Here is a 25,912-nt window from a genome sequence, read left to right as displayed (position 1 = left end):
TCATGTATCAAGCACGGTGCTTCATCGATGTTACTATGAATCTGGGCCCAATAGGGGGACTTGAGACAAGGCAGGAGTATGGGCCATGGTGGCACAGTAGCAGCTTTTCCTGGCACCGGTTTTGCACCATGAGAAGCAATGAACTTCAGGGCTGGGTTTTGCACAATAGGTGTACCGCTCAACACTGGTGCTGCGTCGTAAAACTCTGTACCCAGAGTCAGCAAATGTGCCCAGAAAATATTGTGCCCTGCATCGAAGCAACCAACAAATATCTGCAAAAATCAAGTGTGGCATAAGGTGGTACTTGAAATAATACAGTAACACGCCATTCTTGTTAGCCGAGGCCTTGCCAAGTAACGCTGAGGGCCTGCGGTGGTTTGGTAATTCCGGAAAGCTCTTTGTGAGACGCATCCAGCAGGCGATGGTGTGTGTATGTGTGTGTGTGGGGGGGGAGGGGGGCGAGGGGGGAGTGAGTGACTGGCTGTGCAGAGGGACACTACGTGCACGTGTTGGGCACACAACGTGTGGGATATACGCGATGGGCATTGTGTGCACAGGGGAACGGTTGATATGCGCGAGGGGCTCTTAGGAAGGATAATATTGTGCAGGCGCTAAGTGCACAGGAATGCCAACAGGTTCAAGCATTGGGCACACAGGAATGGCAACGGATGCAAGCACTGGGCACACAGGAAGGGCAATGAATGCAAGCACCGGGCACACAGGAAGGACAATGGGTGCAAGCACTGGGCACGCAGGAAGGGCAATGGATGCAAGCACTGGGCACACAGGAAGGGCAATGGATGCTAGCACTGGGTACACAGGAAGGACAATGGATGCAAGCACTGGGCACGCAGGAAGGGCAATGGATGCAAGCACTGGGCACACAGGAAGGGCAATGGATGCTAGCACTGGGTACACAGGAAGGGCAATGGATGCAAGCACTGGGCACGCAGGAAGGGCAATGGGTGCAAGCACTGGGCACGCAGGAAGGGCAATGGGTGCAAGCACCGGCCACACAGGAAGGACAATGGGTGCAAGCACTGGGCACGCAGGAAGGGCAATGGATGCAAGCACTGGGCACACAGGAAGGGCAATGGATGCTAGCACTGGGTACACAGGAAGGGCAATGGATGCAAGCACTGGGCACGCAGGAAGGGCAATGGGTGCAAGCACTGGGCACGCAGGAAGGGCAATGGGTGCAAGCACCGGGCACACAGGAAGGACAATGGGTGCAAGCACTGGGCACGTAGGAAGGGCAATGGATGCAAGCACTGGGCACGCAGGAAGGGCAATGGGTGCAAGCACTGGGCACGCAGGAAGGGCAATGGATGCAAGCACTGGGCACGTAGGAAGGGCAATGGATGCAAGCACTGGGCACACAGTAAGGGCAATGGATGCTAGCACTGGGCACGCAGGAATGGCAACGGATGCAAGCACTGGGCACGTAGGCTGGGCAATGGGTGCAAGCACTGGGCACGCAGGAAGGGCAATGGATGCAAGCACTGGGCACGCAGGAATGGCAACGGATGCAAGCACTGGACACACAGGAAGGGCAATGAATGCAAGCACCGGGCACACAGGAAGGACAATGGGTGCAAGCACTGGGCATGCAGGAAGGGCAATGGGTGCAAGCACTGGGCACGCAGGAATGGCAACGGATGCAAGCACTGGGCACACAGGAAGGGCAATGGATGCTAGCACTGGGCACGCAGGAAGGACAATGGGTGCAAGCACTGGGCACACAGGAAGGGCAATGGATGCTAGCACTGGGCACACAAGAAGGACAATGGATGCAAGCACCGGGCACACAGAAAGGGCAATGGATGCAAGCACTGGGCACGCAGGAAGGGCAATGGATGCAAGCACTGGGCACGTAGGAAGGGCAATGGATGCAAGCACTGGGCACGCAGGAATGGCAACAGATGCAAGCACTGGGCACACAGGAAGGGCAATGGATGCAAGCACTGGGCACGCAGGAAGGTCAATGGATGCAAGCACTGGGCACGTAGGAAGGGCAATGGGTGCAAGCAGGAAGGGCAATGGGTGCAAGCACTGGACACACAGGAAGGGCAAAGAATGCAAGCACTGGGCACACAGGAAGGGCAATGGGTGCAAGCACTGGGCACGCAGGAAGGACAATGGGTGCACGCACCAGGCACCCAGGAAGGGCAATGGATGCTAGCACTGGGCACACAAGAAGGACAATGGATGCAAGCACCGGGCACACAGGAAGGGCAATGGATGCTAGCACTGGGCACGCAGGAAGGACAATGGGTGCAAGCACTGGGCACACAGGAAGGGCAATGGATGCTAGCACTGGGCACACAAGAAGGACAATGGATGCAAGCACCGGGCACACAGGAAGGGCAATGGATGCAAGCACTGGGCACGCAGGAAGGGCAATGGATGCAAGCACTGGGCACGTAGGAAGGGCAATGGATGCAAGCACTGGGCACGCAGGAATGGCAACAGATGCAAGCACTGGGCACACAGGAAGGGCAATGGATGCAAGCACTGGGCACGCAGGAAGGTCAATGGATGCAAGCACTGGGCACGTTGTGGAAAAGTAAATTTTGCCATGTTCTGTGTCCCTACGCCTCATCCAACATATGTTATGTATGCATGACCAATATGCATATGTTATTCCCCATTTCTGATTAAAGACGCAATTACAGTTGTGTCCACCTCTGGTATGCTAGTTTCCAGTCCTCGTGAATACTACGAATATCAGGCCTATGTAAGTAATGTTGCCACGTTTCTCAGTGTGCACGTTATTCCATTATAAAGTCCCCGTTTCCAGGCCTCAAAAGGGCCCGGACCACAGATTCAGCTCCTGTCTCCTGAAAGCCTCGCTGAGGAGCGATACAGCCCCCACCTGTATCCTCGACCCTTCACTTACTTCCTGCCTCGCACTGCCCGGTGCAGCCCGGCCCTGCCTCTAAGTCTGCCAAAAGTATGTTATAGTTCCAGCTATCAGTTCAGTCCTCCTCCTCTGCATTCCTAAGCTACTGAACTGCATCAATAGTTCCCGTCATTGTCTAGCCTTCTCGTCTCCATGTTAGAGAAATACTGTATTTAATGGTCATTTAATATTCTTCACGCACTACATGTAGAATAATGCATGGTCCAGTCTTAGAATCAGGTTAGCCTCTCCCCTCATGACTTCTAGTTTATATCAACATGTTCCCTAAACATTAGATACCAGATAGGGTTTAGGTACATGTCGCTCCGACCCTCCAGACTCTAGTCTCTGCTCCTAGAACAGAGTTCGTAGCCCCCAGCTTCTCCTAGTAACACGTCATTGCCAGTTTTCGCGCACCATTAGGTTAGAGGTCCCGGCTCCTTAGGTAGCCCCCTCCTATGTGTCCGCCCATTCATGACATATTCTGTTACGTTTTGCATCACATGTCTAAGTAAACTCCCAGTTACACCTCTTATTACTGTTATCTCTCGCGACTGCTACGCGTCACGCCTTCTGCTCCACCCACTGTTACGCCTATTGCAATGTAATGCTATGTGTTTGCGCTATGTATATAAGTCAATGTTGTTATTAAATGTTAGCGCGCTCATCCCAGACCTAGCCCCGGCAGCTGCCGGGCCTTATTGTCCTATTCCCATGCAGGTTGTCCTGATCCTGTCCTTATGCTGTAATAAACCTGCAGAAACTCCTACTACCTCGAATCTTGACTCTTATTTATTGAGCTATCTGTTATTCATTCATTCATGCACTCAAAAATAGGGTATTATTTATTTATTTACCACATAATGGCGCCCGAATAGGGACTTGCCCTTTCCCCACGCGTCGGTGAAGCCACGCCGACCCCCTGACCCTCTGCAGTCGTGACGGAACCATACTGGCCAAGTGCAGATATTTCTGCTTCAAGTATCCCTCAGGCCCACGGAGGAGACGGAGGAGGCGGTCCAGCATCCGAACGAGACGGTGGAGGAACGCGGCGAGTCCCGACCAGAGCCCAAGCCGAGAGTCCAAGGTCCGAGGTATCCGGAGGTCCACCCGTAACTGAAGTCCGAAGTCCGAAGTTCGTCGTCGTAGTCCAGTCCCGTCCGAGGCCTTCCGTTCCGTGCTGCCCGGTGAGTACCATTGCTGGGGTAGTGTCTAGACAGGGTCAGTCTAAATTGACTCTGGTCCGTGGGTTGGTGGTACCCAAGCTCACAAACGAAGTGTTCACCTAGGTGGATACGGGTCTTGATGCGTTCCTTTATGGGACCGGTATGTTCCGTACTGTTACAGCAGTGCATCCAGTAACTCTAGTCTGTTCCGTTCTCGAGAATTCTGTTCTGTTTTCAGTATTTCCAGGTAGTATTCTGTTCGAACTGTTATTTATAATATTGTTTAATGTATTTCCAATGTCGTGGTATGCCTGAATTGTTTTCCCAATTGTTATTGTTTTTCGTGTATTGTATTGTGTTCCGATTCAAGTTTAGAATGCCGCTCTTTTCCAAGTTACGTCAGTTAAAAACTAGAAAGGGTCTGCTGGAAGCAGCAGTTCCTGTTCCGCCTAGGGACAGTCCAGGTCACTTTATGTATCAGAAACATGGCATAAGCGCCATATTGTATCTAGATTTATGGGTAGAGTATACCAAACAGTTAGAAGAAAAGTATAGATGGCCCGTATCGGGTACATGGGATGCCGAATGTATCATGCGAGTAGAAGAAGCATTATGGAAAAAGAAAGCCAGACAGTCACAGAAAGATGCCATCGAGTTATGGCGTAAGGAAGCTCATAAAAGAACGGAAAAGGAAGTCAGAAAGTCAGAGTTAAGTAGAGAATCCCAAGAACGAACCCAAGAAAGAGAATTAATCGAGATAGGTGAACAAGTTAAAGCCGAACAGTCAGACAGACAGAGGCATGCCCTTATTAAGGGTATGTATCCTCTCCTTGCCGAAGGCTCGCCAAAAGCGACCCCAGAGGCACCCAGTAATTTCCCGCCACCATTAGTTCCGACCAGGCTACGTCACAAACCGACCGCTGCTGATATTTTTATTTCGTCCTATTTGGACGACACAGTCCCAGAATATGCAAATCTTGTTCGCGCTCCGCTAGTCCCTGTAAATCAGGCACTTCCCGTTCCTCCAGACACCGGAGTACCTGTTACGGTACCCCCGGGTCAGCCTGCCATACAAGTTCAGCCCACGTTACAATTACCGACCCTGCAAGCACGAAGAATGTCAGTCGACGATTCTAGTCTAGGGGCCGCAGGAGGAGGTCCTCCTCAAACCCCACCGCCACACAAGCGTCTATCAGCACTCGAATTACATGCCCAAGCATCACAGCGTACTCCTAAAAGTAATAAGTCTGTTACAGAAATCAGACAAGCCCTTGCCGAATGTGTTTATGATCCAGTTCCAGGCGAATATAATATGGTTTTATATTCCGTACGCGTAAGAAGGGTGACCGAGTATCTAGTCACCTTACCAAATATGAAAGAAGATCTAGACAGAATATATCGTTTCATCCGTACAGGGGATGATCCAGAAAGTATTGGCGAGATCATGTCTCAAAGGAAAGCCGAGATTCAGCTCATGATATTAAAGTTCCTGATCAATTGTCTAATAAGAGAACAAGATTACCCGTCTAAAGATCCCGCCGAAATGAGAATCCTGACAAGGTGGAGTGATAATATAGCCGAGGGTAAGCACAAGACCATTAGTGCCATGGAAAGTATGTACAAGAAAATTCGTAAAGAAATAGTAAGGTTACACGAACAGCGTAAAGCAGCACAAGTAAGTGAAAAAGAAAGTATCTCTGATCCTGAAGAGGAAGACGAGAATCCCGCCAGAATAGCGTATGTAGGGAAATCCAGATTTCCAGATCGCCATTTACGTCTAGAACCCAAGTCTATTTTTCATCATCCAGCACCAGAACGAGAGCCTTGTTCTCTAGAACAAGTATTTCAAGCTACCGATCACATTCTGAAATCACGAGTCGGTTATAGCGAACTAAGTACTATGCATGAACAAGAACTAGCCCGATCAGCAGTCCGATGGATTACTGATTCTACCACTTTTCCAGACGAAATAGTGGCACAAATGTTTCTGAAACTGCCCCCAGCCGAGCAACGACTGGTGGGTATGTATATGATCCAGCACCTCATTACTCAGTATGAGGGTCAACACTCTGATCCAGGCCCGTTACACGATATCCTGAACGAGTTACTCCAGTACAGATGGAGAGGTCTAGGTACCGATTTAATTAGTGTCATTCTAGGACAGCGCCACAAGTATAGAACGTTCCTGAACCCGCATTTTGTTCATGTCTCACCCCCAGAAAGTAAACCGTTTTACATAGACAGACAGAATCCGTTACGAGAAGTCCACCCAGTCCAAGGGGCGGGTGGCGACATGCAACGAGTGTTTGTATACACTCCGATATCAAAGATGGAACTCCTCGAGATGAAGAAATTAATTCCCTGTCATGACAAAGATCCAGCAGGGTTCCATAGAGAATTAAAAGACATGCTCCGTATGGGAGAATACACCTACCCAGATATCATTAAAATGTTAAAGGTTCTGCTACCCGCAGGGGTGTATGAAAAGTTAAAGGAAAAAGAATGGGAGGTGGGAGAGAAAAAGATCGATTGGACAGCTCTAGAAGCTGAAGACAAGGCACGAGTACCAGGTACCGGTCTTGGAGATAAATGTAAAGAATTACCAGAATTATTGATTCAAGTTTTACCCAGATTATTGACAACTAGAAAAGAAGACTGGGATGCCATCTCAGCCTGTAAACAGAAACAAGATGAAGACATTAGTGATTTTTATTCTAGATTTGAGAAATGTTTCAGTATTAACAGTGGTCTCAAGACAAGTAGTGAGTCATACCCTCATCTTTTCGTTACCAAATTAGTCGAGAATTCAAGTCCACAAATTAAAAACCGAGTTTTGAAAGTCGAAAGCACCTGGCAAGCAAATACTCCGTCCCAGATGCTCCAGATGCTCCAGTATCACCAGAATAGAATTAGAGAAGAGCAAGAACACGAAAGAAAACGTATGAAAGACACGAAAATGAAAGTGCTAGTTGCACAATCTATTCCTCAAGACAGTCAGAAGAGGGGTCCGATTCAAGTCAGTCATCCTGCGGCTCCCGTTAAAGGGAACTGCAATTATTGTAAACAGCCAGGTCATTTTATAAACGAGTGTGCAGTTCTGAAACACAACATAGCTACTGGTAAGACTAAAGAAAGACCACGTCCGCCGAGACAAGAACAAGTTTCACAGATTCCTCAGTCACAGAATGCACCACAGACAGTTACAGTACCGCAGCCTATTGCTGCAACACAGCACGTTACATCGCAGATGTACCAGTATGCACAGTCCGAGTATCCAGAATACCAGTCATATTCATGAAACAGCCTAGAGAGGGAGGTAGGCTTGCCTCTCATCGAGATACCTGTAGACCAAGAAGGTCCCTATGTTCACAGTCAAGTATTAGGGAAAGACAGAAAGTTTTTGATCGATACAGGGGCAAGTAGGACCACAATTAGTCATGCCGAAGTTCCAGGGGCTCCGCTCTCAGGCTCAAGAAATGTTTCCCTTGGATTTTCAGGAAAACCCATAGTTAATGAAATATCTAAGCCAGTTACTCTAGAAGTAGGTCCATTGTCCCGTACTACTGATCTGTTACTTACTAAGTCATGTCCAGAAAATCTATTAGGCATTAAGACATTGAAAGAATTAGGTGCAGTTATTTGCTGTTCCCCAGAGGGAATACGTCTGTTCCTACGTGACTTTAAGGGTCACTATGTATTACGAGATTTTGATTCAAGATTGTCTAATGTTCCGCAGCATTTATGGGCGCAAGGTCCAACTGATGTAGGTTACATGCAAATCACACCCTATCGTGTGACTCTCAAACCAGGTGTAGTGTTACCACGAATCAGGCAGTACAGATTGCCACCTGAGGCTGTAGCAGCCTTATCCAAAATTATTGACGAGCTCATGGCTCAAGGAGTAGTTGTAGAAACTGACTCCAATGTATGTAACTCTCCGATCATTCCAGTCATGAAACGTACTGATCCAAATGCACCCCCAGTATATCGATTAGTGATTGATTTACGAGAGCTTAACAAATGTATTAGTCCTCAGTACCCAGTTGTTCCAGACATTTCTTCTCTGTTAACTGCCATTGATTCCGAAGCCATGTTTTTCACTGTCATTGACCTTAAGAATGCATTTTTTAGTGTTCCAATTCATCCAGACAGCCAGTTTCTTTTCGGATTTTGTTTAAATGGAAGGAGCTATATGTTTACACGCGCTCCTCAAGGTTTCACAGAAAGCCCTAGTATTTACAGTCAAGCACTCAAGAGACAACTAGACAACATTCACATGCCAACTGACACTGCCCTGCTCCAGTATGTCGATGATCTACTGATCACAGCCCGTTCTGAACGTGACTGCGAGCGTGCATCACTTACAGTTTTGTATTTTCTAGCCGAGATGGGGCACAAGGTGTCACCTTCGAAGCTTCAATTCTGTGTCCAGCAAGTGGTATACTTAGGACACTTGCTGTCCAAGAGGGGTAGGCAGTTGACACCCGACCGTATCCAGTTAATAGCGAGTCTTCCCCAGCCCAGAACCCAGAAGGAGGTACGTGCCTTTATCGGCCTTACTTCCTATTGTAGACAATGGATTCCCCAGTATGCATTCCTAGCCAAGCCACTGATACAGTTAACGACACAGGAGGCAGCCGTATCGACTGTCCTCCCTTGGACATCTGACCATACACTTAGTTTCAACGAGTTAAAGAAAGCCCTATTCCAAGCTCCAGTTCTAGCTACACCGAACTACAGTAAGCCTTTTACACTTTTCGTTACTGAACGCGAAGGTACAGCATTATCTGTCCTCACACAAGATCAAGCAGGTCAATACAAGCCCTGTGCTTATTTTTCGAGCACATTAGATCCAGTCGCCCAGGCGTTGCCTGCGTGCCTCAAGTCAGTTGCAGCCACAGCACTAGCCATCAGACAAAGTGATTCTATAGTTTTAGGACATTCCCTGACAGTACAAGTTCCACATTCAGTAGAAGTTCTTTTAAACCGAACACAAACTCAGCACTTGACAATTGCACGTTTAACAGGTTATGAATTGACACTGTTCCAGCCACACATAGAAATTAGACGCTGCAACGTCCTGAATCCTGCTACACTGTTACCATCAGTTAGTTCAAATCCAGACACACATGATTGTGTGGAAGTAGTTAACATTACGACAAAGCCAAGACAAGACCTGACAGATATTCCGTTACCAGATCCTGACCTGACACTTTATGTGGATGGTTCATGTATGAGAACTAGTACAGGAGAACTAGTCGCCGCGTATGCAGTGACTACTGACACTGAAGTTATTGAAACACACCGTATTGATACTCTGTCCGCTCAAGCAGCAGAGCTAGTTGCTCTGACACAAGCCTGTATACATGCCAAGAACCTGAAAGTTAATGTTTACACAGATTCACGTTACGCATTCGGAGTTGTACACGACTTCGGAGTGCTCTGGCAGGAGAGAGGTTTTATGACTTCTCATGGAACCAAGATTCAGCATGGTCTCCTTATTCAAGCCCTATTAGATGCCATACATTTACCGACATCTATTGCTATCATGAAGTGCAAAGCACATACGAAAGTCACTGACATTATTTCCCAAGGTAATGATTTAGCAGACCGCACAGCCAAGCTTACAGCACAGACTCCAGACATTCCAGTTAATCAGACACATATTCCAGATCTGACCACATGCATGACAGTTAAGGACCCTACACAAGATGTCATAGATATCCAGTCACATGCTACTCCCGATGAAATCAAGAAATGGTCTGTACAAGGAGGGGTCCAGACAGATCAAGGATGGTTAACGAAGGGTAGAGCCACATGGTTTCTCCCCGATTCTATGGTTCAAGTTATTATCAATACCGCACATAGTCCAGCACATTTAGGAGAAAAAGCTATGTTAGACAGTATCCAGAACATTTGGTTCAACAAGCATTTACGAGCTGCAGCCAAGCAGAAAGTCCGTACCTGTATGATATGTTGTCAGTTTAATCCAGGTAAAAGTGTTCCGGTGGAACAAGGTGGTTTCCAGCCCCCTGACCACCCTTTTGAGGTCCTCCAGATGGATTATATTCAGATGGAGCGATGTCGAGGTTTCAAGTATGTCCTTGTAGTTGTATGCGCTTTGTCCAGATGGACAGAAGCATATCCAGTCCCAGATTACACAGCCGCGACCACTGCCAAGCAGTTGGTTCGTGAATTCTTCCCTAGATATGGACTCCCTAGAGTCGTATATTCTGATAACGGTCAGCCATTCTCATCCGAACTCATGAAACATGTTTCCCTTTTGTTAGGGTACCAGTGGAAGTTCCATTGTGTACGCCATCCAGAAGCAGCTGGACTAGTAGAAAGACATAATCAGACTCTGAAAATCCGTATAGCAAAAGTCTGTAAAGACAAAGGTGTAGACTGGTTAGTAGCTTTGCCAGTCGCTCTGTTTTACATGCGTATGGTCGCACATTCCAGATCAGGTCTGTCCCCGTATGAGGTCGTTTTCGGCCGCCCCCCTAACATGTGGGGTACTCCTAGACCCCGAAGTATTACCGATGTTTCATGTAATATGCTGACAGATTACCTAGCTTCCTTGATGTCTGCCCTCAACTCATGTCGTTCACAGGTTGCCGCCGCATTTCCAGACAATACCGAGGTGGCACCGCACGAGATCGTTCCAGGGTCGTTGGTGATGATCCGCAACTTTGACAGATCAAGTCCGCTGGAACCACGTTGGAAAGAGCCACGTCAAGTCCTCTTGACCACCCGAACTGCCGTCAAGTTGGAAGGCAGGAAGGGGTGGGTCCACCTTTCTCATGTAAAACTTTTCAAAGGACCGAAAACAGTCTTTAAAAACATTGCCAAGAACATTTCCCAGGATTCGAAGGATTGCCAGAACATTGTTTTAAAGGACTGTCCCGCACCAGACTTTATTACAACCCCTCCCTTGGTAGAGAAAACTCCGCAACAGGAGTATAAGTTAAAGCTCAGGTCTAATAAGTCAGCCAGTTTGATTGTATAAGTCCTCCCCTAGGTGAAACGGTTAAATTGTTTCTGACATGTATAAAATAGACCCCCATAGTGAGAGAGTCAGTCGAAGTTCACTTCAATGTATCGTTTTTCTGAGTTTCGTCTTATTTCTCAGCATAATGATTTCCTGCACCAGTTATGCTTTCTATCTGTGTTTTTCAGTTCCTCATGTAAATATGTCTGCTCATGCTACAGTAGAGCACACGTTTAGTGATCTGCCTCCTCACGAATATTCATACCGCCTCGCCATGCGTAATAACACATTCATCCGTATGTTACATTATTCACACCAGACCAGCAATGCCACTAATTGTTGGGTGTGTGGTCGACTCCCCCCTTTCCAGACATCGAAGGGAGTTCTGCCACTCTTTCCTTATCCATTCTCACACAATGGTTCGTGTGGAGCATGGTCCACGTTAACGTCATCCTCAACAGATATGTCTTTTCTTAACAGTACATGTTTTCCAGACAAGCAAGGTTTTCCCCACAGAACAGGTTTAGATTTAGAAAATGAGGTATATAATTTAGGAAATTATTCGTCGAATTTTATGGTTCTGAATGTTCAGTCTGATACTACTCCAGACTCACCCGCTATTTCAGTACTACCAGTCAAAGGCGAATTATGTGTCCGTAGTTATGGTTCTGTACATATAGGTCATAGTGAATGTACTACTGTTATCCAGTATAGTGACAGTGGGAAATCTATTTTCAAAGCTTCACGTCATTCTTATTTTATTTGTGGTCAAACTGCATATGTCCGTCTGCCCCTCGATTGGGAGGGAACCTGTTACATTGCTTTCCTACTGCCACCTGTTTTCCTAGCCCCACCTGACTATCATAGGAATTCTTTCTTAGTACACACTAGACACAAGAGAAATCTCCCGATTGTCGATTATACTGAAACTGCCGCAGAGCAATTCATTGATATAGATAAAGGTGTTTTCCCTTACTTAGGTACAGTTGTAAATAGTAAGCTTATCCGTAGGTTAACAAGAACCCTTGAAGCAGTAGTAGATGAGACTGCCTCCGCTCTAGGTAACTTAACTGAAGAACAATCCTTTATGAGAATTGTCGTTTTACAGAATCGTCTCGTCCTTGACGTCATACTGGCCGATAGGGGCGGGGCCTGTAGAATTCTCGGATCCAGTTGTTGCATTTTCATTCCAAATAACGCGCCGTCTGTTTATTCAGCTATAACCAGACTCCATAAAATTGCCCATCTGTTACACCAAGATCCAGGCACCTGGACATGGTCCGGTTGGTTCTGGAATATAATTTCCGCATGGGGATGGAAAGTCCTGTCCTTTCTAGGTATTGCAGTAGCGATCATATTTAGCTGCTGCCTCTGTATACAATGTGGCCCTGCGATTTGCAGCATGTATGCTACCTCTTGTATTCCTAGTCCCAAGCCCCGTTCTAAATCCCGTTCCAAGACAATTCGAGACGAGCAAATGGTACTGTATGAAATGATAGACGGTATCATGAATATTGATGTTTCCTGATGGAAGCGTAGTGACAAGGAGGGAATGTGGAAAAGTAAATTTTGCCATGTTCTGTGTCCCTACGCCTCATCCAACATATGTTATGTATGCATGACCAATATGCATATGTTATTCCCCATTTCTGATTAAAGACGCAATTACAGTTGTGTCCACCTCTGGTATGCTAGTTTCCAGTCCTCGTGAATACTACGAATATCAGGCCTATGTAAGTAATGTTGCCACGTTTCTCAGTGTGCACGTTATTCCATTATAAAGTCCCCGTTTCCAGGCCTCAAAAGGGCCCGGACCACAGATTCAGCTCCTGTCTCCTGAAAGCCTCGCTGAGGAGCGATACAGCCCCCACCTGTATCCTCGACCCTTCACTTACTTCCTGCCTCGCACTGCCCGGTGCAGCCCGGCCCTGCCTCTAAGTCTGCCAAAAGTATGTTATAGTTCCAGCTATCAGTTCAGTCCTCCTCCTCTGCATTCCTAAGCTACTGAACTGCATCAATAGTTCCCGTCATTGTCTAGCCTTCTCGTCTCCATGTTAGAGAAATACTGTATTTAATGGTCATTTAATATTCTTCACGCACTACATGTAGAATAATGCATGGTCCAGTCTTAGAATCAGGTTAGCCTCTCCCCTCATGACTTCTAGTTTATATCAACATGTTCCCTAAACATTAGATACCAGATAGGGTTTAGGTACATGTCGCTCCGACCCTCCAGACTCTAGTCTCTGCTCCTAGAACAGAGTTCGTAGCCCCCAGCTTCTCCTAGTAACACGTCATTGCCAGTTTTCGCGCACCATTAGGTTAGAGGTCCCGGCTCCTTAGGTAGCCCCCTCCTATGTGTCCGCCCATTCATGACATATTCTGTTACGTTTTGCATCACATGTCTAAGTAAACTCCCAGTTACACCTCTTATTACTGTTATCTCTCGCGACTGCTACGCGTCACGCCTTCTGCTCCACCCACTGTTACGCCTATTGCAATGTAATGCTATGTGTTTGCGCTATGTATATAAGTCAATGTTGTTATTAAATGTTAGCGCGCTCATCCCAGACCTAGCCCCGGCAGCTGCCGGGCCTTATTGTCCTATTCCCATGCAGGTTGTCCTGATCCTGTCCTTATGCTGTAATAAACCTGCAGAAACTCCTACTACCTCGAATCTTGACTCTTATTTATTGAGCTATCTGTTATTCATTCATTCATGCACTCAAAAATAGGGTATTATTTATTTATTTACCACAACATAGGAAGGGCAACGGGTGCAAGCAGGAAGGGCAATGGGTGCAAGCACTGGACACACAGGAAGGGCAAAGAATGCAAGCACTGGGCACACAGGAAGGGCAATGGGTGCAAGCACTGGGCACGCAGGAAGGACAATGGGTGCACGCACCAGGCACCCAGGAAGGGCAATGGGTGCAAGCACTGGGCACACAGGAAAGACAATGGGTGCAAGCACCGGGCACACAGGAAGGGCAATGAATGCAAGCACCGGGCACACAGGAAGTACGATGGGTGCAGGCACGAGGCACCATCGAAGGGCAATGGGTGCAAACACTGGGCACACAAGAAGGACAATCGATGCAAGCACTGGGCACACAGGAAGGACAATCGATGCAAGCACTGGGCACACAGGAAGGAAAATGGATGCAAGCAGTGGGCACACAGGAAGGACAATGGGTGCACGCACTGGGCACCCAGGAAGGGCAATGGGTGCACACACTGGGCATGCAGGACGGGCAATGGGTACACGCGCTGGGTATGCAGTAAAGGCTTTGGGTGCAAGCACCGGACACACAGGAAAGACAATGGATGCAAGCACTGGCCATGCAGGACTGGCAATGGGTACAAGCACTGGGCACACAGGAAGGACAATGGGTGCAAGCACTGGGCACGTAGGAAGGGCAATGGATGCAAGCACTGGGCACGCAGGAAGGGCAATGGGTGCAAGCACTGGGCACGCAGGAAGGGCAATGGATGCTAGCACTGGGCACGCAGGAATGGCAACGGATGCAAGCACTGGGCACGTAGGAAGGGCAATGGGTGCAAGCACTGGGCACGCAGGAATGGCAACGGATGCAAGCACTGGGCACGCAGGAAGGGCAATGGGTGCAAGCACTGGGCACGCAGGAAGGGCACTGGATGCAAGCACTGGGCACGCAGGAATGGCAACGGATGCAAGCACTGGGCACACAGGAAGGGCAATGGATGCTAGCACTGGGCACGCAGGAAGGACAATGGGTGCAAGCACTGGGCACACAGGAAGGGCAATGGATGCTAGCACTGGGCACACAGGAAGGACAATGGATGCAAGCACCGGGCACACAGGAAGGGCAATGGATGCAAGCACTGGGCACGCAGGAAGGGCAATGGATGCAAGCACTGGGCACGTAGGAAGGGCAATGGATGCAAGCACCGGGCATGCAGGAATGGCAACGGATGCAAGCACTGGGCACACAGGAAGGGCAATGGATGCAAGCACTGGGCACGCAGGAAGGTCAATGGATGCAAGCACTGGGCACGTAGGAAGGGCAATGGGTGCAAGCAGGAAGGGCAATGGGTGCAAGCACTGGACACACAGGAAGGGCAAAGAATGCAAGCACTGGGCACACAGGAAGGGCAATGGGTGCAAGCACTGGGCACGCAGGAAGGACAATGGGTGCACGCACCAGGCACCCAGGAAGGGCAATGGGTGCAAGCACTGGGCACACAGGAAAGACAATGGGTGCAAGCACCGGGCACACAGGAAGGGCAATGAATGCAAGCACCGGGCACACAGGAAGTACGATGGGTGCAGGCACCAGGCACCATCGAAGGGCAATGGGTGCAAACACTGGGCACACAAGAAGGACAATCGATGCAAGCACTGGGCACACAGGAAGGACAATCGATGCAAGCACTGGGCACACAAGAAGGAAAATGGATGCAAGCAGTGGGCACACAGGAAGGACAATGTGTGCACGCACTGGGCACCCAGGAAGGGCAATGGGTGCACACACTGGGCATGCAGGACGGGCAATGGGTACACGCGCTGGGTATGCAGTAAAGGCAATGGGTACAAGCACTGGCCATGCAGGAAAGGCAATGGGTACAAGCCCTGGGCATGCAGGACTGGCGACGGGTACAAGCCCTGGGCATGTACGACGGGCAATGGGTTGCAAGGGCTGAGCAAACAGACGTCCTACTGAACTGCGAATGTTGGGTACAGCAGGGAAGCAGTGATTGTAGTAGATGGTTGCAATGGATGAACACAGTGATTAACACACAGAGAAACACCCAGAGGATTTCTATCACGCACAGGCACGCAGGTCTTGACAACCCCCATACATTCAGCTTCTTATAGTGCCCAGAGTAGACCATTTCAGCTCCGGAGAGTGTCCAGTCAGAGCGCCGCTTCATGTGTCCATCCAGCCCCAAGGCTTGAGCAGTCTGATTTCGTTGAGAATCACCTTGCTTCTGATATCGCACAGGTTTTCTGCTCCTGATATTGTTTAGACAGGTTCTGTCCTTGATACCACAAATGCGCTCTGAACATGTTATTAATTCAGCCACGTTTTTCTCTTGATATTGCACAGACTCCTCAGGTCATTTTTCTGCTGGTTTCGCTCAAGCTCAGTTTCTTAGTGTTGTTTCGGCCCACTCAATCCATTCATTATTCCAGGCCTCTGGTGTCCAGCATGGGTGCAGGAAGGCGGGGTGCATGAAGGCTGAGTGCTGGAAGGCTCGGTGCCGGAAGGCTGGGTGCAGGAAGACTGGGTGCAGGAAGACTGGGTGCAGGAAGACTGGGTGCAGGAAGACTGGGTGCAGGAAGACTGGGTGCAGTCCTCCATAATATTCGCATAAGTGCCATTCATGTACGCAGTAAGTACAACTTCCCATTCTAGGGAATTCCTGAACATCCATCGAGGATCCGGCTGCTCTGGACCTGAAATGGATATCCCAGGTACACACTCTGTACTCCACATAAATCCCAGACTCACTAAGCCTGGCTAAAACCCAGACATTTCCTGAAAACAGACTTGATAATGGGATGTCTAAGGAGAATGTTAATGGGGCAATGATAAATGGGGCTGCGCAAGAATACAATGAGAGTGATTGTGTTTCTTCACTTAAAGGGGAAAACTACCAGGGGCTTGAGGGTAAGTGTTAGAAATGGGGTCTCGAGTTGGCAGTGGTTTGCACCCTGTCCAAGTAGGGACCCACACTCTAGTCTAGTAAGTGTAGTACACACTAAGATTACCTGTGCTCACCCTTAGGTAGTTTGCCACAGAGCAGTCAGGCCAAACTAAAGGGGCTTAGGTTGGGGGTGGAGGTCTGTGCCTTCTTATTAGATGTTGTGAGAGTAATAACTTCCAAAACCATATTATTTTGTTGATAAATTGCGTCATTTTAAATAACTTGGTCCAAATGTGAAATCACACAAGAAAAAAACAGCCGAATCCGTGAGTAAAGGCACGACGTGGGTTCTTCAGAGACCACGTCGCCCCTTTACTCACGGATTTAGGACCGCATTTTGGATGTTTTGCCTTGAGAAAACCCTTGGCCAACTGGCCATCGGGCGTAACAATTGTCGGCTGTTTTTCTTGTGTGCAGTGGCGGGAAACAACCTTTACAACGTAACTTTTACAACGCAACATCCATTACATTGCATGCCATTACAACGCAACCATTACAACGCATGACACTACAACGCATACCACTACAACGCATGTCATTACAACGCATACCATTCCATTACCATCCAACACTTACCCTACTGTTGCACCCCCTGGAGTTAGAATAGTAATTTATTCCCCTACACTATCCAACACTTACCCTACTGTTGCACCCCCTGGAGTTAGAATAGTAATTTTTACCCCTACACTATCCAATACTTACCATACATGCAATGTAATGTTATGCGCTGTAATGGTATGCGTTGTAAAGGTAGTATGCGTTGTAATGGAATGCGTTGTAAAGTTAGTTTTTAAAAATTTGTTGTGATGGCATGCGTTGTAATGGATGTTGCGTTGTAAAAAATGTGTTGTAAAGGTATGCGTTGTAAATGTATGTGTTGTAACGTCATACAACCGCAGTGGGAGGCCTGAGACATGTTTGGAGGGCTACTCATGCGGGTGGCACAATAAGTGCTGCAGGCTCACCAGTAGCATTTGATTTACAGGCTCTGGGCACACGTAGTGCATTGTACTAGGGACTTACTAGTAAATCAAATATGCCAGTCATGGAGAAACCAAATGCCATTACATTTTAGACACAGAGCACATACACTTTCGCACTGGTAATCAGCGGTAAAGTGTCCTGAGTTCCAAAACTAGCAAAAACAGTGTCAAAACAGAGGAAGAAGGCAAAATGTTTGGGGTGACCCCGCAAAAAGGGCCATTTCTAACAGTAAGTAATTCACTCAAGCCTAAACAGAAATCATTTACACAGTGTTCACCCATAACACCAGAGAATGTGAGCAGCTGAAGGTGTGGGCTCTATCGTCTCCTGTCTAAGCAAATTGGGCTCTGGCACATGTAGAGTTAACCAGGAACCTTCATCCCCACACGAAACCAGTGCCTAGGAGAGACCATAGATGGTCTAGGACAGCGGTTCTGAAGTTGTGGTCCAGGAAGACAACTCAGGAGGTCTGTAACAACGTAGAAAATTAAATAATATTAAAATATTAATAAAGTGTATATAAAAAATTTGAAATGGGAGGCTAAAAACTGAGTTAGTGTCCTCAAAATGTTTTGTGGGAGTAGTGCAGGTGCATCAAAGAAAATATTGTTTGCACAATGAGTTGCCTCAATTACATTTTGAAAAGCTCCAACCTTCCTATTAAAATTAAATTATTAACATTTCTTGTGTTTATAAATTAAAAAGCAATTTAATAATGTGTGTATTTGTTTGATGAATGTGTGCTTCTGTATTTTTTGTGTATTGTTTATTTGGTTCAAATCATCAAATCATCAAACATTTTTAGGCTGCGGACCTCGGCTTCCAGTAATGCCTCAGTTGGGGGACCCGGATTCCAATTATTAGTCCGTGGAGGTCTCCTAGTTCCTGTAATCAGGGCCGGACTGAGAACCAAAACCGGCCCTTGCAAAGTGCTCGGCCGGCCCCCTGGGGGTGCGACCGAGCTCTTTGGCCGATGCTTTGGCCAATGCTATGCTGCAAAAACAGCCCACTGGGCCCAAAACCGGCCCCCACCCTTGCGGCGCACCGGGGGATTGCCCGGTGCCCGCAACGGCCAGTCCGGGCCTGCCTGTAATGATCAACTGGGGGGGCGAGGGGCAGGAACAAAAGTCAGAATGTTTAGAACAACTGGTCTATGGTATTGCCAAACAAGCTGATAGAATATCTGGAGGGGTGCACCGAAGCAGCCAAGAACTCTCATATCATGAAGCAAGGAGCTAGCGCTCCATTTCTGTACATTGTAGCATGCTATGTGACAAGCCATAATAGCCCTCTGCTACCCTCCACAGTCTGCACATGAAAGCACATGCCCCACTCGCCCTGTGTCTGTCAGTGTTAAAGCACAAGGTAGCCAACAGTGCTTAATTTGAGCCAGTGCTTTCTGGTGCTCAGCACTGGTGCTTAATTGGTGTCTGGTGCTCGGCAGCGGCACCTATTTGTCATTACCATCCTTAGAACAGTCCACCACATGGTGGTGCTGCTAATCTAATTTAGAGATGAGCAGAACTGTGGTTTTGGGCTACAATATGCAATAAAATTGCTAATACCTGCCTCCCCAGCCATTCTTTTAACTTTAGGGACCTGGAATAATGCATTTACATGCAAGAGAGATGGTTAGTAGTTGTTTTGGCAGCGATGGGTGGTGCAAGCTGCAGTGGCCTCCTCATCAGAGCCTTGCCACTTAAAATTTTACAAATTAAGCACTGCCAACGCCACCTGTGCAGACCGAACAGTCAAAGGCCGGCGGCAACAAAGTGCACACCTCCCCACCAGGATAAATTGCAGGGCAAGGCCGAACCTGGTAAAAGTGCACTCCAAACCTTCCTCTTCTCACCTGACCACAGCAGCAAGAAACTGTGCTTCAAGGACCACCCCAGCCGCTTTCATGAAGGTGGAGCAGAGAGCTCACATTCCAAAGTGCCCGTATGTTTCCCTACCCATCCCACAATAGGGTGTCCTTGGAGACATGTGTTCAATGTAAAATCATAAGCAGTGACGTCGTATCCAAGTTCAATACACGTCACAGTCACTCAATAATAAGAAAGATTCGTTTTGTTTGTGCTCAGATAAAGGGTGATATTACCGTGCTCATTGGTACTCATGTTATCAACTTCAAAGATAACATCATGAGTCGGTCCAACTGCCCACATTTTACTCTGTTTGTACCCTACCCTCGCACTGGGATAATTGATTTATTCAGGGTGCAGCTTTTCTAACAGAGGAACATTATCCCTTAATGTCCCGCCCCTTACTTTCTCCATTTCCATAAACCCTCTACTCATCTCTATCCTTACTATTAATGTTTTTCCTCCCACAGAACCCGTGCAAGCATGTTTTGCACTTCCGGCCAAATTACTTGCTGTCTCTAAGACGTCCAGTTTTGTGCCATTTTTTGTAAATTAGCGTCACCTAGCGGTTGTACGCAAGGGGCGCTGCCTTACCTCACCGTATGGTGTCGCTGGTCCGGCCCTCTCTTCCCAGTCCTCAACTACCACTCTGTTCTCTAGACTCCCCCCCCCCCCCCCCCCCCCCCATCCATACCTAATGATAGTTATTGCGGCAGCGCTCAGTCTGTGTGGACTCAGTCCTCTCGGGCCCCCGTCGGGCCGAGGGAAAAGGGCGGCAGGGCTCCCGCGGCCGAGGAGGGGAGTGATGTGACCGGACAGTGGCGCAGCCTGCCGCAGGGTCCTTGAAGGACAGATGGCAGACGAGGCTCCGGCGTGGCAGGCTGAGTGCAGCGCAAGGCCTTCTGTCCGCGCGGTGAAATGTTGCCATGATGAGGCCCGCGCCTCCCTCTCTGCCACTCCTAGCCTGGCATATCAACATGCAAGAGAGGAGTCGCGCTAGAAGCTGAAGTGAATCAGAAGTGACTCGGCAGATGTAAGCTGGCGGTGAGAGGAGGATATTTAGCAGCAGTAACTCAAACAAGCATTGGCACTGCCGATAGGTCTGGTTTTAATTTGCTGAATCCTGCACTCACATGGGCACGCTGCTAAACATAGAAGCTCACAATGATAAGCATTTTCCTCTTGTAATAACCTCGTTTATGAACACTTCAAACAAGTACTGACCACAGGAAAAACACTACTACACCTTAGATTGGGAACCTTAGACATCCTCCTACGGCCAGACCATCTTGGAAAAACCCACTAATAAGGGTTGCCCATGTCGCTTCCTAAAATCTCTTGCAATGGCTGAAGAAGCCCAGGTTTGGTGCCCTTCCCTAAGTGCTGATATATTAACCTCAGCCGCTGCCATCACTGTCCTGCACTCAGTAGTCTCGGAAGCCTGTTGGGTAATCCCTGAGTTCGCAGACTCCTGCGCAATCCAGATGGCTCCGGCTCTCTGCCATGAGCTGAGATTGGTGTTTATCAGCATGCTGATGCAGTGTGGGGATCGCTGCTTCTTCCTTATGGTGCAGCTGGTAAGCTCTTGCTACTGTTCTCACCACACATCTCAGCATAGACATAGGCGGGGCTTTAAGTGGGATGAAAACACTGGGGGGTCTCTCAAAGGGTGTGGCCAATGTAATTAAGGGCGTGGCTTAAAACACTTAAGCTATAAATCTGTGTTTAGCATAGTGTGCCGCCCGACTTGTATTTTGCTGTTTCAGTCATTGCATCCAGATATATGATACCGGGCCGGCCATAGGCATGTGCAAGCTGTGCACCTGCACAGGGCCGCCAAACCCCAGGGTCTGCCATGCCAATATATATCCTTAATATAATAATCCTCTGAGGATGGATACATATTTGCTTGGCGGCCCCTAGCAGGGATTTGGCGGCTTCCGGCTCTGTTCCACTTCCAAACACCCTGCCCCCCCCCCGAGCTCCGGGGGGCTCCACCCGGACCCCCTCTTCTGGGGCCTCCTACCTACGCTCCCTTCCCAGGGCCGCCATGAGCCTAAGGGCCACCCCTGATGATACAACAAGTAACGTCATACCTACAACAAGTCAGGACTATTGGCTTTACCAATGGTTGTTAGTTGCATAAGATAACTAAGCAGTAACTATGGCTTGCATATAATATTGAAAAATATAGCCCTGGTGACACCACAACAATGTTGCTGCTCTTGAGTTTAAAAAAGAGAAGGGAAATCCAGAGAGAAAATACTCTCTTTAAAGACTTTCCCTTCTCCTACAACGCTCAGGTGGTATGACGTCATGCCATAACTTATCCACTAGGGAGAAGTAAGTAATGTGAGCAGCGCACATCGATGTGCCTGGTGTCACTGCAGTCCGGAAAAAAATGGACCGCCAGTGCCAGGGCACAAAACAGAGCTCGATACAGACCCGCTTCTAGGCCCCCTTTAAAAAACTGCTGGTGCTCAGCACCAGTGAGACCCGGCCCACTTAACGCTCTGGACATTGGATTGAGCCATTTTTCAAAGGTAAAGCGTTGGAACTATACCATTCTAAGTTGGCTGAACAGGATGTGGCATACTGCAGATGAAATCAATGGCAAGCGGCATGGTAGCACTGTCTGGGATCCTGCAAAGCACTTTAAAAAAACAACAAGATGAAAAATAGAAAAGGAACGTAATAAAATAGGACCTATAAAAGGAGAAAATAAAAAACTAAAGGACAGGCCCACCAGCCCTGCACTGAAATGCCCAAATTACCAGGCTGATGTGCGTATGTGATGTATGTAAGTATGTGGTATTTGTGTAGCATGAACCTACGAAAGTACACTGTTACTGCACTGTGATGTAGAGTTCTTTAAAATGGTGTGTCTTCAACTCTTTCATAAATTGGAGCAGCATTGTAATGTAATGTAATACACACTTGTAGAGCGAAATAATGGCCACCGAAGTTGGTTTTTAGGTGCATGGATCAAGACACCAGCTGTCTGAAACTGACAGTAGGATCTAGGGTTCTAAAAAGAGCAAGGTTTTTCAATTTACATTGGGGCAGTCGTGCTGTGGATGGCGTTATTCCAGATAATGGTTGATAAGACCAAAAAGGACTGATCAGGCAAAATGCTGTTACTCATTTGGCAATAAAATCAGTTGCTAAAATGGGCTGGCTCTTTGCCCAAACACAGAAGCAGAATATGAAAGACACAAGAATGGGGCTGGCTAAAAATATCTCCTGATGTATGTATCTATATGTACATATGTCTTTTTTATGATTTTATTTGAGTATAAAAGCCTGACAGACAACAAAAACCACCAGGCCGCCCTAAGAGGGTTTAGCAATGATTATCTTGGTACATTTATTCTTCCAGGGTTAGTAAATGAGAGTAACGCAACCAAAACTCACTGTTAATGTGTGAGATTCCATTTCACAAAATAACTGTTTACTGCCTTAATGTAATATAATTCCCATTAAATTCCTATAGGTTTGGATATATGCTTTTAACGATAAGTAGGCTATCAAATCTTTTCATACGAATCAGAACATACCTAGGGTATCTGCCACAACTTTTCCAATGAACCAATCAAACCTATAACCTTTAGTATTGTGTTCTCACTTTACCCAACTCAGGCCTTCTGTATTTAGACTAAGTTTACCCATAAACCTATCTTCAAGCATACAGACTACATTTGCAAATATGTTCAGAGTTACAGTTGCTTAAACAATATACACACTTCTCTACCTAATAGGGCCTAACAAGGATTGTCACATTGCAAATCTTCTACACCCGGAGTTTGTCCGAGGGAGTACCCTGCACCAAAATTAAAACCCTTGCCTACCCCATTATTTAAGAGAATCCATTTAGCAAAATGCCGTTTACGGGCTTTAACACAGTGCATTAACAAGCCACCTTCAAAGGCCTACTGAATTTAATTGAGTCTTTCTCCAATAAGTAAGTTAGACTACAACCTTTGTCATACATATTCAGATTAAACAAATTAAATCTATGCCCTCTGACATAACATTTCCCAATCAATCAATCACACTTTCCTATAGCCTATATGATTGACTTGCTACTGTAACTATCTCAGGCCTACTGAATTAAACATAAATGATCCCAAATTACAAACATCAGGCACACAGTGCAATAGGTAAATATATATACACAATCACAGTTGCAAAGCAGTATAAATCGCTCTTAAGTGGGAATACAAGGATTATGACAGTGCAGATCTTCTATCCCCCCTCCCTGGATTTGTCAGAGGGGGTTACCAACATTGCTGCCTACTATAGTAATCTCCAAGGCTCAGTGAGCCAAAATTCTAGTCTACAGGTTATGCCACAGTGTGATACCAATACACCTCTAAAGGCATATTGGCTTTAACTTTGGATTTTCATCATAAATAAGTCAGTCTTACTGCCTTTGTCATGACATTTCATAATAAACATATCAAACCTATAGCCTTTGACATAACATTTCACAATGAATTAATCAATCTTTCCACAGGGCAATCATCAAGCATACAGTAATAAACATAAAAATACGTACAGAATTACATTTGTCAAAATGATGTATAGCACCCCCTAAAAGGGCTTAACAAGGATCATCACAATGAAAATCTTCTACCCTCTGTTTTGTCAGAGGGAATAACCAACACCAAAAACCTATCTATGACAGTATTATGTGAGAACTATGTAACAAATGCTTGTCTACAGAGTTTAAGACGGTGTAAGAACAAGCCACCATTCCAGGCTTATAGGCCTCAACATGGGCTTGTTACAATAAATAACCTCTTTGCTATAACTTCTCTTAATAAGCAGATCAGACCTATGGTATCTGGCAGAGCATTTCCCAATGAAGACATGATTACACAACATTTCTCAATGAAAAGCCTAAAGCCTTCATCATTGATTTGCCGCCATAACTAACTCAGGACTACAATTTTAAGCATAAGCTTTACTGCAAAGCAATTATCAGGCATACAATAAAAAAATAAAAATATGTACATAACTACTGTTAACAAAACAATATTCAACCCTTTTCAAAGAGTGTCAACAACAATTAACACAGTTCAAATATTCTATCCACATTATTTTTCATAGGGTTAACCAACACCAAAACCTTTAACTACTACCATAATCTGTGAGATTCCACATATCAAAACACCAACCTTCACGCTTCACCTCCGTTTATAACATATTCTTTTCACAATAAATAAGTCAGACCCTTGCCTTTGTCATAACTTTTCCATAATAAACAGATCAGGCCTATAACATTGATCATTGGTTTGCCACCATAACCAACTCAGTTCTGCTGTACTGCTCATGCATTTTTCCACAAGCCAAAAAGAAACGTGCAGTACAAGCACTCAGTTTCTGTGGATGCACAAAACTTCTGCCCAATTAAATGCTGTACCCAAGGAAATCAGCATGTTGGTGGAAACAAGCCCCTATCTCAGGGGTAGTTCTTAAACCTCTTTTTCTGTTCATCACACAGGCATTGGCTTTTAAATAAAAGTGCCTCTTAAGTCATTGATGGGTTAGGCAATCAGGGGAGATGATGTGGTCTAATGGCTGGACCTCTACGCTGGGGAACCGGGCTCAAGTCTTGGCAGGGACGCTCAACATTCCGTGATTCTGTGCAAATCACCTAATATCCCCTGCCTAACATAAATGAATACATCCTTGTGTAACGCAACTGGTGCTCATGTAAAGCGCTCTCATACCTGAAACCTTCGGGTCAAGTTCGCTCTATATAAAACTCCGTACAATCAGTAAGTCATCATACATGCACTCTGTAACTCATCCTTGCACCAATACATCCTTTTCCACCCACTGGTTTCAGTCTTGCATTCTCCCACTTACAGAACCACAATAAAACACACATACAGACTCACCAATATATGCATGCCAGGTATATGCTTGCAATAACAGAATTAAACATAGCAGCAGGTGGCAATTCTGCAACAGTACCATACTTGTAAAGGTCCGCCATGACTTACATGTTAAGAAACAACATGTTGACCTATCTGGAAATGGCTGGTTTAGAAACAGTGGTCAAGCCGTGACCCATTAGCACTGTTTGAGGAAATGTATGCTCTAATAAATTAAAATAAGAGAGAAGCAAAGAAATGAAAAGGAACCTACAAAAAGAAAAATTGGAATACTCAAGACCTGGCCCACCAGCTGGGGACCTGAATCATACTAACTTTTAGGCACACATGCTCATCTGATCAGGCAAAGACTGAGACTCACAGGGTAAGTGAGCCATTGACTGAAGGGGGCTGACCCCTTACCCCATGCT

The 25,912-nt window shown here is 46.9% G+C and overlaps 1 protein-coding gene, 1 long non-coding RNA gene and 1 pseudogene across 2 annotated transcripts in view; 1 reads left to right on the top strand and 2 right to left on the bottom strand.

Annotated features, from left to right (window-relative positions):
* RASSF5 (Ras association domain family member 5) overlaps nucleotides 1-25,912 on the top strand; it is a 353,379-nt gene that overhangs the window by 25,605 nt on the left and 301,862 nt on the right. The window lies entirely within an intron of this gene.
* The window catches only part of LOC144755537 (uncharacterized), a 338,243-nt gene that overhangs the window by 83,719 nt on the left and 228,612 nt on the right, over nucleotides 1-25,912 (bottom strand). The window lies entirely within an intron of this gene.
* The window catches only part of LOC144756498 (uncharacterized), a 31,143-nt pseudogene continuing 27,397 nt past the window's right edge, over nucleotides 22,167-25,912 (bottom strand).

Source organism: Lissotriton helveticus, chromosome 5_1 (genome assembly GCF_964261635.1).
Source record: "Lissotriton helveticus chromosome 5_1, aLisHel1.1, whole genome shotgun sequence".
NCBI lineage: Eukaryota > Metazoa > Chordata > Amphibia > Caudata > Salamandridae > Lissotriton > Lissotriton helveticus.
This window is presented reverse-complemented; position numbering and strand designations above follow the sequence as displayed.